This window comes from Lycium barbarum, chromosome 2 (assembly GCF_019175385.1).
Source record: "Lycium barbarum isolate Lr01 chromosome 2, ASM1917538v2, whole genome shotgun sequence".
NCBI classification, from domain to species: Eukaryota; Viridiplantae; Streptophyta; class Magnoliopsida; order Solanales; family Solanaceae; genus Lycium; species Lycium barbarum.
In genome coordinates this window covers 129,802,884-129,808,777 of record NC_083338.1, presented here as the reverse complement: position 1 = coordinate 129,808,777, position 5,894 = coordinate 129,802,884, and the positions used below count along the sequence as shown (strand labels likewise).

The 5,894-nt window shown below is 41.4% G+C and overlaps 1 non-coding gene across 1 annotated transcript; it reads left to right on the top strand.

Annotated features, from left to right (window-relative positions):
* Positions 1 to 3,831: 3,831 nt before the first annotated feature.
* Positions 3,832 to 3,937, top strand: LOC132629624 (small nucleolar RNA R71). Its single transcript, XR_009578386.1, has one exon. It is a non-coding gene; the product is annotated as a small nucleolar RNA R71 (small nucleolar RNA).
* Positions 3,938 to 5,894: the final 1,957 nt, after the last annotated feature.

Sequence of the window (5,894 nt, the reverse complement as noted above, 5' to 3'; positions counted from 1 at the left end):
TTCAAGATTTCCATGGTCTCGGATTCGGCCATACATCGCCGAATGATGTTGCAGAATAAATAGGGCTCATCCCAATAGTATTGACGACTATCTCTAAAAAATTTCTTCTTTTGATAAGCCTTGATGTCGTCAGGGATAAGACCCGTTACCAAGAAGTTGGCGATATCTGCATACCAAGGGGCAACCTCACAAGATACACCCAAGAGTCTCTCATCGGGGAAAACATCATTTAACTCAAGATTTCCACTCGGTCTCCCAGCTTCCTCAAGTCTAGATAGATGATTCGCAACTTGGTTTTCACAACCTTTTCGATTTTTGACCTCAAAGTCAAACTCTTGCAACAACAATACCCAACGAATCAATCGCGAATTTGCATCTTTCTTTGTCATCAAATATCTCAAGGCCGCATGATCCGAATGAACAACCACTTTGGATCCAAGTAGATAGGCCCGAAACTTCTCAAACGCGTAGACAATGGCTAGAAGCTCTTACTCGGTGACGGTATAATTCATTTGAGCTCTATTGAGGGTCTTGCTAGCATAATAAATTGGGTGTATGATTTTGTTTTGCCTTTGACCAAGCACCGCACCAATAGCAAATCCGCTCGCATCACACATGAGCTCAAATGGCAATGACCAATCCAGAGATACAATAATTGGAGTAGAGGTGAGTATTTCCTTCAACTCATTAAATGCCTTAAGGCACTTCTCATCAAACGCAAACTTAGCTTCTTTTTCAAGAAGCTTACACATCGGGTTAGCGATCTTGGAGAAATCTTTGATGAACCGCCTATAGAAGCCGACATGTCCCAAGAAGCTATGAACTCCTTTGACAGAGATTGGTGGATGGAGCTTGGTTATAACATCAACTTTTGCTTGGTCTACCTCAATACCCTTCTTGGAAATCCTATGGCTAAGGACAATCCCTTCCTTCACCATGAAATGACATTTCTCCCAATTAAGTACAAGGTTGGTTTCTTCACACCGCTTCAATACCTTACCGAGATTGGCAAGACATTCGTCAAAAGAGTCACCAACAACCGAAAAGTCATCCATGAAGACTTCCAAGAAATCTTCCACCATATCCGAGAAAATAGACATCATACACCGTTGGAAAGTAGCCGGGGCATTGCATAAGCCAAAAGGCATGCGGCTGAAAGCAAAAGTGCCATAAGGACAAGTGAAAGTGATTTTCTCCTGGTCCTCTAATGCAATGTTAATTTGGTTGTATCCCGAATAGCCATCCAAAAAGCAATAATAAGCTCTTCCGGCTAGCCGATCAAGCATTTGATCAATAAAAGGCATAGAGAAGTGGTCTTTACAAGTCGCGGTGTTGAGCCTTTGATAGTCCATACACACTCTCCATCCGGTAACTGTCCTTGCAGAAATCAACTCATTCTTGGAATTAGGGACAACAGTGATGCCCCCTTCTTTGGCACACATTGCACCAGACTAACCCATGGACTATTTGCAATTGGGTATACAACACCCGCATCCAACCATTTGATTATCTCCTTCTTGACCACTTCTTGCATATGAGGGTTTAGCCTTCTTTGATGCTCTACACTTGATGAACTATCCCCCTCAAGTTCGATTCTATGTTCACAAATACCGGAGGGAATCCCCCTAATATCCGCAATAGTCCACCCAATAGATCTTCGATAAGCCCGCAACACTTCAAGCACCTTTTGAGTTTGTTCCTCATTTAACAAAGATGAGAGAATAACTGGTAAAGTATTATCTGGGCCAAGAAAAACATACTTCAAATGAGAGAGAAGTAGCTTGAGCTCAAGTTTTGGAGGTTCAATAATCGAAGGCTTAGCCGGAGGAGTGGTTCTTTTATCAAGATCAAGAGATAATTTCTTCGGCTCATAAGAGTACGAATCCCGGCCAATAAGAGAATTAACCGTTTCAATATACCCCTTCATGTCGTCCGCCTCGAAGTTCACCAAAATAGCCGAAAGTGTTTCGTCAAAGTGCTCCTTCTCTAACTTATGATCCACCGCTTCGTCTACCACATCGAAAGAATCAATGACCGAAATGCTCTCATAAGCACTAGGCAATTTTAACCCCTTGCTAGTTTGGAAAGTTACCTCTTCATCATTGTCCCAGAATTTTATTTCATTCTTTTCCGAGTCCATTAGAGCTCTTCCGGTGGCAAGAAATGACCTTCCCAAGATAATTGGGACTTCTTTGTCAATCGCACAATCAAGAATGACAAAATCTGCCGGTAATAAGAATTCCTCCACTCTAACAAGGACGTCATCAACAACCCCTACCGGTCTTTTGATGGTTCTATCGGCCATTTGGAGACGCATGCTTGTTGGTCTAGGTGTTCCCAAACCGGCTTGATTATAGACGACTAGTGGCATTAAATTAATACTAGCCCCATTGTCACATAAAGCACGAGCAAAATCATGATGACTGATGGTGCAAGGGATAGTGAAAGTCCCACGATCTCCTTTCTTCTCAACCTTTGATGATGAAATAATAGCGCTCACACGGTGGGTGACTCCCACTGTATCATGCTTGATTGGTCTTTTCTTCGTCAACAAATCTTTCAAGTATTTAGCAAATCCCGACATTTCTTGGAATGCATCAAGAAATGGGATATTCATTGACAACCCTTTCAATTGGTCGTAGAAGCGTTGGCACTTGGCATCCTCCGTTCTTTTCATCAATCTTTGTGGGAACAGGGGAGGGGATTTATATGTTTGAGTCAAGGGTTTAATTGCCCCCGTGAACTTGCTCTTTTGGGTGCTACCACCGGTAGTTTTTTTCAATACTTGGCTCCTCGTCACCCTTAAGAACAATAGGGTGTGCCTCCTTCTCTTTCTCAACAATAATAGGCACTTCGATTGGTGCCTCCAGTTCTTCTTCAATTTCTTCCTCAATAACCTCATCAACAATCGGCTCGACAATGATAGGTTCAACCACTCTCTGATTCACCGCATTAAGGATCTTTCCACTTATAGTAGAAATAGCTTTGCATGAGGCAATGTGATCACCTTCACTACCCCCTGGGTTCGGAATTGTGTCGCTAGGAAGGCCCCCTCTTTATGGGGGATGTTGCTCACGAGTAAGATCTCGCATTTGTGACTCAAGTTTTTGAATCGAAGCGGTGTGAAAGCCTACCACTTCGGTCAAATTTTCCATCTTCTTGTCACTCTTATGTTGGTTTTCCAATATCTTTTCAAGCATAGATTCCATTCGAGAGGTCCCTTGATCATTGGAAGGACCCTCTCGCCAATTTTGAGAGTTAGAAGAACGCCCCTTTGGTGGAACATAGGCATTGGAATTCCGATTACCATAATTGTTGTTGTTGTAATCCCTCATGTCCGAACCACCATATTCATTTCGGCCATATTGATTGCTTTGTTGTTGGGGTCTCCATTGCTTTTGATAACCCCCTTGAGAGTTATCGATATAATTAACATCCTTACGTTGTGGCTGCCCCTCTAGATAAGTTTCCTCCGAGACATGGTTCATTCCGGGAGCATGAGATGGCATCTCTTCGACAATATTCACACTTTTAGCTTCTTTCTCCGTAAGCCTCTTTGACAACAAATCCACGGTGGTTTGCAATTGAGCAAAAGCATGATCTCGCTCATGATTTTCTTTGGCCACCGCGGCAACAGAAGGACTACCGTATGACAAGATTTCACTATCATTTGAGTGCCAAGCTTGATTGTGGGTGGTGAGCTTATCGAGCAACCTGGTGATGCTAACAAATGATTTGTCCATGAAGCATCCCCCAGCTGCAGTGTTGACAACAATTTGATTCATTGTATTTAATCCCTTATAGAACTTCTCGGTGAGAATAGCATCCGGAAACCCGTGAGTTGGAGATTGAGCTAGATAGTACTTGAAACGCTCCCATGCCGAATATAATTGTTCCCCCGGAAGTTGTTTGAACTCAAAGATCTTCTCTTGAAGTTCAGCCTTTTTGCTTGGTGGGAACCACTTCTTCAAAAATGTATTGGCTAACTCGCTCCAGGTGTGAATAGAATTGTTGGCGAGCTTTTCATACCATTCCCTTGCTTGTCCAGCCAAGAAATATTTAAAGACCCATAACCGAAGTGCATCAGTAGAAACAACACCTTGGGATTGTTGAGCACACACATGCAGGAAGTTCTTCAAATGTCGGAGTGGACAATCCTCCGAAGAATTTCGGAAATTACCTTCAAGTTTCAGCAGCTGATAGATAGAACTATCAATTTTGAAAGTAGCATTTCCATTCCTAGGAGGGACCACAACAGAAGCATAATCAGCTTCATTGATGAATTCCGTAAATATATTCTCATCCTCATCCTCTTCTGGTGCAGGTGGGTTCACTTGGAGTCCACCTTGGTTTCCTTGATTTCGATTCTGTCTTCCTGCTATGTTCACCTGGTTCACCACAACAACAAACAAGGTGTGATGGAATAGAAAAAGTTTTAAAGAAGAGTACACAACAATCAGTAATTTCAAAACCGTATTCCCCGGCAACAACGCCAAAATTTGATACGCTCAAATTACACCTATTAATGGCATAAAGTGGACGTTGTCAAATATAGTAACCCAAACAAGGTTGGGGTCGACTCCCACAGGGAATATGGAGAGAAAAATGTACTAATTATTTATGTAACTAATCTCTAGAAACTTTAATTTTATTCCGAATAGTATAAAGGAAAGATTTTGTTTGTATTCGCTATTTTGAAGTATTTGGAATTTGTTTGGATTGGGAGAACCAAAGTTGTGTCCCCGCGGTGATTAGATGTTATGCTATGGGTATCAATATGATATATTTCTAATGGGTCGGGGTTTTGTATGCACTTAATCTCTAATGCACTTTCTAATATTTTCCAATAGTTAGAAAGTATTTCTTTTCATGATTTTCCCAAATGTAGAAAAGTTGTGAGTAAGATCGATTAAAATGCCAAGTAGAACTCATCTTATCCCTAAGTGAGTTCATTAAACGAGGGTTAGCGCCCCGAGTCCTTGTTATATTATTTCAAATCACACCCTAGTTCATCTTTCCAAATAAACTAGGGTTTGTCCATAAACAAGTGTTTGCAACCACTAACGAACAATGAATGCGAGAAATAATAAAACACATCACAACCCATTATATATATATATATATATATATATATATATATATACAATGTTAGACACCCATTACATAACACCCATCATTTGGGTCCACAACTTTGATTAAAGAAACTACTCACACATGATGGTCTCAAAAGTAGTAAGCAATAAATGAGACATAAAGCTTACAAAGTGTGATAAAGATGATGAAAAATGGAATCTTGTTGTCTTCACTAAGCTCCAAAAGTGGAGTAATCAATGCTCACCCACCAATGGAACTTTGTTCACGTGCATAAAATGAAAATTGGCTGCTAAAAATAACCTAAAACGTTCTTTAAATATGCTCCAAAAAACGCACAGCAGCGACTGACAAAATTTCCCCCGATAGCAAGATCGACGGACCGTCGATCGTTCGATGATCCGTCGATTCCTCCGTCCTTTGTATCTTCAGCAATGTGATCCATTCGACGGTGCCGTCGACCAGTTCGACGCTCCGTCGAGTATTCCGTCTTTCTCTCTTCTTGTTGACAGATCTTGATTGACGACACAAACGATGAAGCGTCGATCAGTTCGACGCTTCGTCGATGTCTCTGTCCTTTGTCGTCTTCAACTAATGTCATCACTGGAAAATCGAGCTTATCGACGCTTCGAAGGACGGTCCGTCGGCTGATCGACGGGACGTCGATTCTTCATTTCTGGCCAATTTTTCCTTTGTTCTTTGTTTTTTCTACTTTTGGGCCATGGTTTTCCTAAAACACAACAAAAAATATTAACAAGAACCAGACTTACTTGAAAACAACCAAAATTCATAGTAAAAAGGCG